The 10,105-nt window shown below is 42.4% G+C and overlaps 1 pseudogene; it reads right to left on the bottom strand.

The window, feature by feature from the left end:
• Positions 1-465: 465 nt before the first annotated feature.
• LOC147458976 (uncharacterized) lies at positions 466-9,762 on the bottom strand (annotated as a pseudogene).
• Positions 9,763-10,105: the final 343 nt, after the last annotated feature.

The following is a 10,105-nucleotide window of genomic DNA, read 5'->3' as shown; positions in this document are numbered from 1 at the left end:
TCATAAGAGAGGGCAGCCCTTTTGGCCTATAAAAGGAGGCCATTTCTACACACATTTCATAGTGTGAAGTTGATGCAACAAGGTGAGTGTGAGGTGGTGAGAGTGAAGCAAGGCGGGAGCTCCATTAAGGGTATAATCCCTTTGTAAACTACTTCTTGTTTTGAAGTACCAAAGCATTGAGTGGCTGCTTTCCCGTGGACGTAGCCCACATTGGGTGAACCACGTATATCGTGTGTACTCTCTCTCTCTCTCTCTCTACACTATAATCTCGTGTATATAAATTTGTCTCTCTCCATTAAGTAATCTACTCAATTATCTATTTAGCTACGTCTTATTTCCTAACAATATGTTCTACTGTGCAACATGGGGTAGCTCGATGTTTTGGGTCGGCATCTTCTTCCCTTCTGCGTCTTGCTGCCCGTTCTGCAGCTTGGCTACCCCACGCCCTCCGCCCGCATACTCCTCTTAATCTTCACCCCCCTCCTCGCTTGCATCGGCTTGCTTCCTCTCATACCCACATGGCTTCATCTCAAGCGCCGATTGACATAAATTTCCATTCCCCGTGTCCACTCTACCGCTTTTCTAAATGTTCATTTGTAAATTATGTACATATACAACGAGTGAGTGACATTCTCTTTGCCTCGAATTATTAAGGTCAAACCAAACCAACAAGTGTGTGACCCGCATAGGGGGACATTGGGTTACACACACACACACACATTTGGAAGGGTGTGTGTGGAAGCACGCAAGCAAGGAGGGTGCATTAAAGTCCTTGTAATCACTCCCAAAATATGACAAATCTCTCTCTCTCTCTCTCTCTCTCTCTCTCTCTCTCTCTCTCTCTCCCCCCCCCCCCCCCCCAAAAAAACACACACACACACACACACACACACACACATACACCCATCAAATCTTGAGATCTAAACTCATCGAGTAGATCTTTGATATCTCTTTGATTTGTTTCCATGACATTAACAATTGCTTTCATGCCATTAAAAATTCCCTCCTTCCCTTTGTCTCTTTATCATCAAATCTTGAGTAGACTCTCTCTCTCTCTCTCTCTCTCTCTCTCTCTCTCTCACTCACACACACACACACACACACACACACACCACACACACACACACACACACACACATATGGCTAATTATAGCCTGTTGTTTTTCTTGGGACTGTTGGTTTGGGGTACCTTTGGTGAATAACCGGTTTGAATTCACTAGGTAAATTTTTTTAGGTGGTACCTTAATGGTACCTAACCCTTAGTTGGTTGTTAAATGGGTTATGGGCGGGTTACCCGGCTCTGTAAATGATGTCTACTTCTACTTATTAATGAGGTGGCTCCCTCCTGACGGTTCTGCGATTCAGTGCTCTAAGCGCTCTCTCTCTCTCTCTCTCTCTCTCTCTCTCTCTCTCTCTCTCTCTCTCTCCAAGGCGACGCTGTTGCACCATCCACCTCTTGAAGCCGGGCCCGTCATACGGCTTGAAGGCAGGTGGCCACTTGCTCCAAACCCTATAAAAAGGTGAGCTTTACATGCTCACTTAGAATTGGTGGTGTGTGTGTGTACTTATGAGTAGTTGTCTGCACATTAGGACTGTGAGGGTTTTACATGCAAAGGGATATTGTTAAGTGTCGGATCTATGGCACAGGGCAAGGATAAGCAGGCTATTGTGGAGCTCGCTGCTCCGACTCAATCTTAGGTGACTTATGGCTTTGAAATGAACTGATTTCCGAACTGTTTGATGAGTTGTGATTCACTTGTTGGTACTATGGTAATATTCCTCATGCATATGCCAATAGAGGTACATGAAGGGAAACTTCTATCGAACTGTTTTGTATTTACGGCACTTGTCTTTTTTTACTCACCCTGTGAGTTAGGAATTGCTTTTAAGTGACTTATCATATGCATGTGTATGAGCACCCTTTCGGTGTCTGCGGCTTTGTTTTATAATTCCCTTTCGAGTTTATGTATATCTGTCAATGCATATTTGTCATCGGCATGTAAAGAAACATTGAAAGTTTGTATCTTCTTTTAAATACTGGTTAACTGTGACCTTGAAAGTCAGTTTTAAAAAGCGAGAAGGGGGGGGGGGGGGGGTAATGATAGAATTTCTTCTTAAAAATCTACTGAATGACCTATATAGTGGGGTTGCCGGGGTATATGACAAGGGGTCTATATATTCTGGTAAGGTTGCCGTGGCGGTTATACTATGGTTGATGTGCCTCTAGGTTGGTTCTCGTGCTTACCATTCTTGAGTCCATGTTGTTGTGTATATGGATCTTGGAAAAAACTTCTTAAATGTGCCAAATGAATGGTTGTGAACAAGTTTATGATGGATTGTGGCCGAATATGGTTATGAATATGATTATGATGGGTAATGGACTGTGTGCTCCTTGTCGCACTGTCGAAGCAAGGGACTTGTCAATACACCGTGTGCGAGCCACAAATGGCTCCAAGCACACAACAAGATTAATCTAGCAAGCTCAAGAGAGCAAAGGGTGTGTCACTCACAGCTCTATGCTCGCCTTCGGGGTGGATTCCTCGCCGCGATGAAGAAGAAGCTACAGTCGTGCCACACTCAACCGCTTCACCACCGTCGTGCCTTCGTAATGCTCGATCGCGCACACACACTCCCTCTCTCTCTCTCTCTCTCTCACACACACACACACACACACACACACACACACACATACACACGCACACAAGGAGTGTGAAGAAGAAGAAGATGGAGATGGAGATGGAGCAAGAGCACTCTTCTATTGCACAAATGAGAGAATGAGTGAATTTTAGGTTTAGTTGGCTTTTATATGAGCTCACCCCATTCACACTTGGGCGCCCATGCTTAGCCAACTAATCCCTTGAATGTCCCAGTTAGAGTGCGCCTCTCATCGGCGATCACTCTTACCCTTTTCCTATTGGTCCGATAAGCCGGTACCTGACTCTACCAAATACATAATACACGTCCGTCGTAGGTGATGGGGGTGTCCGTGAACCGTGAGGGTTAACATGCCCCCCTTCCTGATGTAGATTCTGTCCTCGGAAGCTATTGAGTTGAAGCATTTGAGATGGAAGAGCATTTGAGATGAATGTCCTTTGCCTTCTTCAGTCACTGCAAAATCAAACAACATTGGCACAAGTAATTGCATTCTCATAAGTGATTAAAAATCATATGCAGTTTTAGGTAGACAAATTGATTGGTAAAATAATTTCAAACAATTTGTTAGCAATGAACATTAAATTGCAATGTAATCAAATGCATAAACAGATGTAAAGGTAAAAAATTAACAAGTCTGGGGTCGCTAATTTGACGGTTGAAAGGCACTAGAGATTGAATATTAATACCATGGGTAAGCTTCTTAATTTTCTATGGTAAATTAAATTGTTTAATCGCGAGAGCCAAGTATTCATGTTCGAGGGCTGACTAGAGGCTATATCTAGAAGACCTTGTACTTAAGCTACCATAAAAGGAATTTCTCATGAAATCATCGCCTGACTGATTACTTTTTCTTTGACCCCCCAAAGTCTTTTCACAGTGATTCAATTTTGATGTGTGTGCTTATTTTGTATGCCTTGCAGGGTTTTTTGCTTTTCAAGTAAAAGCGCCCATACTGGGAACCTCTAGGGCTCTAGTACCATAGGCAATACATGTGAGTGAAGTACCAAATCAAGCTGAGATTTCTCTTCCAGCTTAAGATTTTACAGTGTGGCACTATGATTTTTTGTTTGTTCATTTTCAACATTTTAATTTTGTAACTTTGGGGGGTCATATAACACTGATACACCTCCCCAAGCTCATCACACTAGTAAACTCCCTTTATAATACTTAAGCTAAAGGTCAATAGGGTCAAGCCCACTAGAAAGCCCTAGTACATTTCACACAATGCTACCTAAATTGGATTAAGAACCTAAGTAACCATTAATTATTAGGAAGGCATTCCCCATGGTATTAAGAGAAGATTTCTAACACCTAACTTGGTCAAACTAGCTTAGTCGGACTGCTTGATTTTTAAACCTAGACAAGTGATTATGACAAAAAATACATTGAATTAAATGTTTGATACTAAGCAAATGCGGTGAATATTAGGCTACCAATCACAATTAAAGCTGACAATCATAGATGCAAAAAAGATAAGGGGCAATGCTAATGGACAAGAAACACCTGCAAGTGTCGATGGTCGCGCTTGATTTGAAGAGTGAGTGAGTCGAGATAAAGATTCCTTGAAGGTCCAAATCCTACCAATAGCAACACGCTCTTGTACACACTAGGAAACAAAAGGAATACCTCCAGGAGGCACATTAGTGGAAAAAGGTACCAACACTTATTGAACACAACAAAAAACATAAGGAACCCTAACCTAATTATTTGCACTCCCCCTAGAGAGTCAAGGGAATAGGATATTGTAGAGGTTGGGGGAAAACCCTAAGGCTAAACCCCTATCCTCGTCGTCGCGATAAACAAAGTCATCATCCATGAGACCATATGTGCCATCCGTGTAGTCGTGTAAATTTTCTTCTTCATCATAGGTGCCCATGTTTACTGAGAAGGTCACTAGAAGCCTATAGTCATCTTGGTCAAAAGGGTAGGCTTGTGCAATGGGAGAAACCGCTCTCTACTAAGTATGGATCAGACGTGGTCAAAATACGTATCAGCCATTCTAACTCCTCAAAATTCCTCTCACATGCTAGCGTACCTATCAAATCCCATTCACATGCAAGCACTGGAAAGACCATGTGAAATATTTGTGAAAAGTAACGAGGGTACCTCTCACCCAAGGCAGGAGTGGATGACTCTAGCATACTAGCCATATCTGTACACGCAAATAGATGATGATTAGAGTGCAAATATTACAAGGGTCGTGTTCTTCTGCATAATTTGTTTTTATGATTTGTGTTATGGCTCTTGCTCTTTTACTTTTTTATTCTGTTTGCGAGTATAAGGCTTTATATATACATTCCCTAAGATCGGAGATTAAGAGGTCAGGGAGAAAGGTTGAGAGGGAAGCAAGTGAATGATGGATGTCCACAAACACTCCCCCCTTCCTTGGGTAGATCATACCGTTTGAAATGATGTCGTCACCCTTTGAAACAATTGTTCCAGTTGGTAATAGGTGAGGATTTTTGCCAGTAGTTTTCTATTACCCTAGGTGCCTCGTCAAGTTGAAAGGGTGGTAAGGTACTCTCCCAGGATCGAACTTGAAGTGGTCCATCAGGTGATTCTTGAACACTGGGAGGTGTGGATTCTTTTGTAGCTTCATGGGGTCCACTACTATAGATGGAGGCTGTGTAGAAGATTTTAGCTCTATGGATGTATTACATGAGGAGCTAGAATCTTCATGGAACTCCCCCCTTCCTGAGCTAGGTGGAATAAATTGGTTTTGCCTTTTAGCCCAAACTAGCTCTGGACTAGGTGTGTAGAATTCTGTGATCTTTCCCTTCCCACGGTCTGCCATTGGCTTTAGCATTACACTGTTTGACTCATATGGGTTTGTTGTCGATAGGGAAGGACACATTTTACGTTTAGGTACCCAAATTTGCTCATTTCCATCATAGTAGCCTTGGGCTTCTAATAGTTGTTTTGGAATCCATCGTGATTTGGTCTTGACTCTCCTAGGGCGCGCTCTTGGTTTTCCCAGGAAATTTTTTCTTGGAATGGATGGGAGGGTTGAGGTAGTTGGAAGTAAGGCCTTGGGGACCCATTGATATGTACTTTTAGGTCGTGCAGGTTGAGTACTTGCAATATTACTGCTTGCTGCAACTACAAGTGTTGAAGTGCTAGATTCATGGGTAGCCAGCAAAGACGAGTTAACCACCTTGGCTTGTGAATGTTGGCTACCCTTCAACTTTGCTAGAGTTTGCAACGTAGGTGACTTTGCTTGAATGATAGGGGTAAGAGTCGGTGGTCGCGTCGTGACACTAACAATATCCCAATCAATAGTGCATTTGGTTGCCAACATCCACGTGCGTCCCAGGTTTACGTTGCCTTCCATAGCTCCCGCGGGCATGACTAGAAACCTCTGCACTATGCTTCCATTGTCATAGACAACAAGGGTCTGAAGGACTCCAAGAATAGAAGTTTTCTTTTTATTAATGCCCTTGACTTGCATCGTACTCGGGGATAGTGTCGGTTTCCCTAATTGACACCAAACTCCATAGGATAACAAATTGTGTTTAGCTCCCGTATCTAATAAGGCATTGTATAGTACTTTCCCATAGGGGCTATTTAGCTCAATTGGGTATCGTAGGGGTGGCTCAAATTCTAATGAGTCGTCATCTGTGTCCTCGAAAAATTCTTGCGTGATTCCCAGATTAGCCTCTCGTTGGCGTCTAAGACGTTGTTGTTGTTCTCGAGCCTCAACTCTTGCTTGGATTTTTTAAAGCTCTGCTTGTTCCTTGGCAGCCTTCTTTTGATGGATGGCTTGCAACTCTTCCTGGCTTAGAGGATCATAATATCTTTTGAATTTACTCCCATTAAGGAATCCAATGGTTTCAACTCCATCTAGAGTCTCCACACGAATGGTACCTTGCGGGGTAATTTCACACACTCGATATGGTCCCTTACCAGCGTATTTCAATTTCTTCTTTTCATTACGTACCCCGTACATAAGAACTTTATCACCAACTTTGATGTCTTTATCCTTTAAATGGCTATCAAACCACTTCTTTCTCCTATCCTTCTCCACTAGAGCATTTCGCACAGCTAATTGCCTCTCTTCATCTAGCCTTTCTAGGATATATAACCGCTCCACTAAGGGGTTACCATCCCAACCTTCTTGAGAAGCTACTCGAAGACTAGGAATGACAAACTCCCATGGCATAACTGCTTCTTGGCCATACACCATCTTAAACGGTGTGCAATTAATAGCAACTTTATACGCAGTACAATAAGCCCATAAAGCTGATGTAAGCTTTAGGTCCCAATCAGTGCGATGAGCCTCGACTGTCTTTGTCAAAATGGAGATGAGAGTTTTGTTGGTACTCTCAGCTTGGCCATTGGCTTGGGGATAATAGGGTGTAGACTTGTGGTGAGATATCATGAAGTTTGATGTAAGTTCTTTTATTACTTCATTTATAAAATGAGTTCCATTGTCACTTACAAGTTCAAAGGGCCATCCAAAACGTGTGATAATGTTCTCAAAGAGGAACTTAGCTGTTGTTTTTGCATCCGTCTTTCGTGTTGCTTTTGCTTCAGCCCATTTGGTTACATAGTCAGTAGCCACAATGATATATCGTGATTGCGTGTTACGTGCAGCCGGACTAATCGGTCCTACAAAGTCTAAGCCCCACTTTTCAAATGGTTGGGTTACCTTGATGGGATGTAGAGGCATCCTATCCCTTCTTTGTGGCTTGTTGAAGCGTTGGAATTCATCACATCCCTTTGCAAAAAGTGATGCATCCTTAAACAAAGTGGGCCACCAATAGCCTGACTGTAAGATCTTTCGGGCAGTCAAGTTTCCTGAAAAGTGACCACCAGCTACGCCCATGTGTGCCTCTTGTAGAATATATAAATACTCATCCTCGTGGGCACAGCGTCTAAGAACATCATCTTTTCCTCTCTTATAGAGAGTTCCAGCCAGTAAGCAATAGGGTTCACATTCCTTGATTAATTTTTGAGCTATATCTTTTCGCAGTTCTTTGGGTGGAAAACCATTAACTAAGAAGTTAACAATCTTTTCACTCCATTCAGGCATTGTCTCAACAATGAACAAAGGAGTATCAGGCAATTCATCATCAACCCCCGTAGGAGCTTCGCCATTAGGGATACGAGATAAATGATCTGTCATGACATGTTTCCTCCCAGGCCTCACAACAACGGTGAAGTCAAACTCAAGAAGAATTAACAACCATCGTGTAATTCGACCTGTGGAACACGGCTTGTTTACCAAATATAGCAATGCTTGATGATCAACATAAAACACAAACTTGGTAGCATAGCTAGACCTTCGCGCTCTGTAGTAGTGTAGTTCATCTCGGCATCATTTAATTGGCGACTTGCAAAGCTAATAGGGTAGTCCAATTTATGTTCTCCTGGTTGAGTTAGAACACACCCAATAGCAAAATTTGATGCATCAATATGCACATGAAAAGGTACATTCCAATCAGGTGCTCGCAGGATTGGAGCACTTGTTAGGGCCTTCTTTAATAACTCATAAGATTGATGACATTATTCCGTCCAGTGAAACTCGATAAGAAGCTTGTACAATGGACGCGCTATCTCGGCAAAGTTTAAAATAAATCTTCGATAATAACCAACATGGCCCATAAATCTTTGAACTCCTTTATAGTTCGTAGGTGGTGGCAAATCGGCAATGGCTTTAATCTTACTCTCATCTGTGGATATCCCGTTCTTGGACACTATATGCCCTAGAATGACTCCATGCTTAACCCAAAATTGGCATTTGAAAGGGTTCAATGAGATGCGATAAAATCTGCACCTTTCAAATATTTTTCGTAGATATAACAAATGCTTCTCCCAAGAAGAATAAACACAAAGGTCATCTAGGAAAGCTTCACAAAACTCCCTTAGAAATTCTTTAAACGCAGTGTTTATTAATCGTTGGAATGTAGCAGGGGCATTCGTTAAGCCAAAGGCCATAACACGAAATGCAAACACTCCAAACTCTATGATAAAAGTAGTTTTAGCTTGGTCCTCTAATGCAATTGTGATTTGATTGTAACCAGAGTACCCATCTAAAAAGCTATAAGCCTCCTTGCCCGCAACTCTTTCAAGCACATGTTCTGAATATGGAAAGGGATAATGATCTCTCCTAGTGGCTGCATTAACTTTCTTGAGGTCCACGCACACTCTTAGTTTCCCATTCTTTTTTGGCACAATGACTATTGGAGAAACCCATTCTGAGTGCTCAATAGGCTATAGGAATCCACATTGGATAAGTTTTTCAATCTTCTCTTGTAAAATTTTGGTGTACTTAGGACTCATTGGATAGGGTCGTTGCTGGACAGGTTTAGCAGTGTTGATCATGGGAATTGTATGTTGTACCACAGAAGGTGGAACGCCCTTCATGTCATGATATGTCCAAGCAAAGATATCCTTGTATTCCTTGAGAAGCTCCTTAAGTACAGCCTCTTTAGTTTCGGTAAGGTCTTGAGCAATAAAGACTGGTTTAGACTCCTCACCTAGTTCTGCTAATTCTATCTCTTTAACTACCGCTGGACCATCATAGACGCCACTGCTTTCATTGGTAGGTATTCGTTGGGCCTTGGCATACACAACCTTTCGCTCCCCCGTGGTATAAGATTTAAAATATTCAGGAGCCGTATGTAATTCAACGGGCTCTTGTCCCGACGGAGATCTTTCTTTTAGTTCTACCTCCTTTTGTTGTCGTGCTAACTCTCGGTTTTGACGTCTTCTTATAGTTCGACTCAATTTCGGCTCTGTAACCTCTAATTGAGTGAGGTCAATGGGTCGCGGGCTGCACCACATGACACTCTAGAGATGTTCACCCCAATTGTCTACTAGCGTTCGATGAGCATCACATGCCCCTAGATAGCTAAGCCATTCTGCAGTAGATCTTTCCTTGTTTATCTTAGCTCTCACATTTGCTCGATATCGTCGTCTCTTATATGACCTTTGTTTCTTGTTAAGGTTTTGATTTTGGTAAATGTTTGAACTCGAATCGCTTGATAGGTCTTCGCTTGTATCTTCTTCACTCTCATATAAATTACCATAGATGGTCGTACTAGACCTTGAGTGTTCAGTTTCTATACTTGGCTCACTCGATGTTTCCTCAGGTTCTGAATCCATTTCTCCCTGAGATTCCGTTTCTGATGTGTATTGGCCTGAAGCCTTTGAGGAATCATCGGTTTCACTCTCAGGTAGGCGTGCCTCTCTCTTATCATCGGATGTTACATGCGCTACACCTAACATGTTTACTGGTGCAATGTGTGGTATCTCTTCCCCATCTTGTGTTACCGAGGTTGTTCCTCTAGCTCCCCATGTATCTATAGTTGCCGCTAGGTGTACCCAGTCGACATTGTCTGACTCAGCCATTCCGGGTAGGATATCCATATAAGGAGAGTACTCCCCAATATCCGTGTCTTCGTTACACGTGTAACAATACTGTAATGGAGCTGAGTGAATTGTTGTG

Source organism: Adiantum capillus-veneris, chromosome 4, assembly GCF_014529385.1.
Source record: "Adiantum capillus-veneris isolate H3 chromosome 4, ASM1452938v2, whole genome shotgun sequence".
In the NCBI taxonomy this organism is placed as follows: Eukaryota; Viridiplantae; Streptophyta; class Polypodiopsida; order Polypodiales; family Pteridaceae; genus Adiantum; species Adiantum capillus-veneris.
The sequence above is the reverse complement of the archived record's forward strand: the minus strand, read 5'-3'. Positions and strand labels throughout refer to the sequence as shown.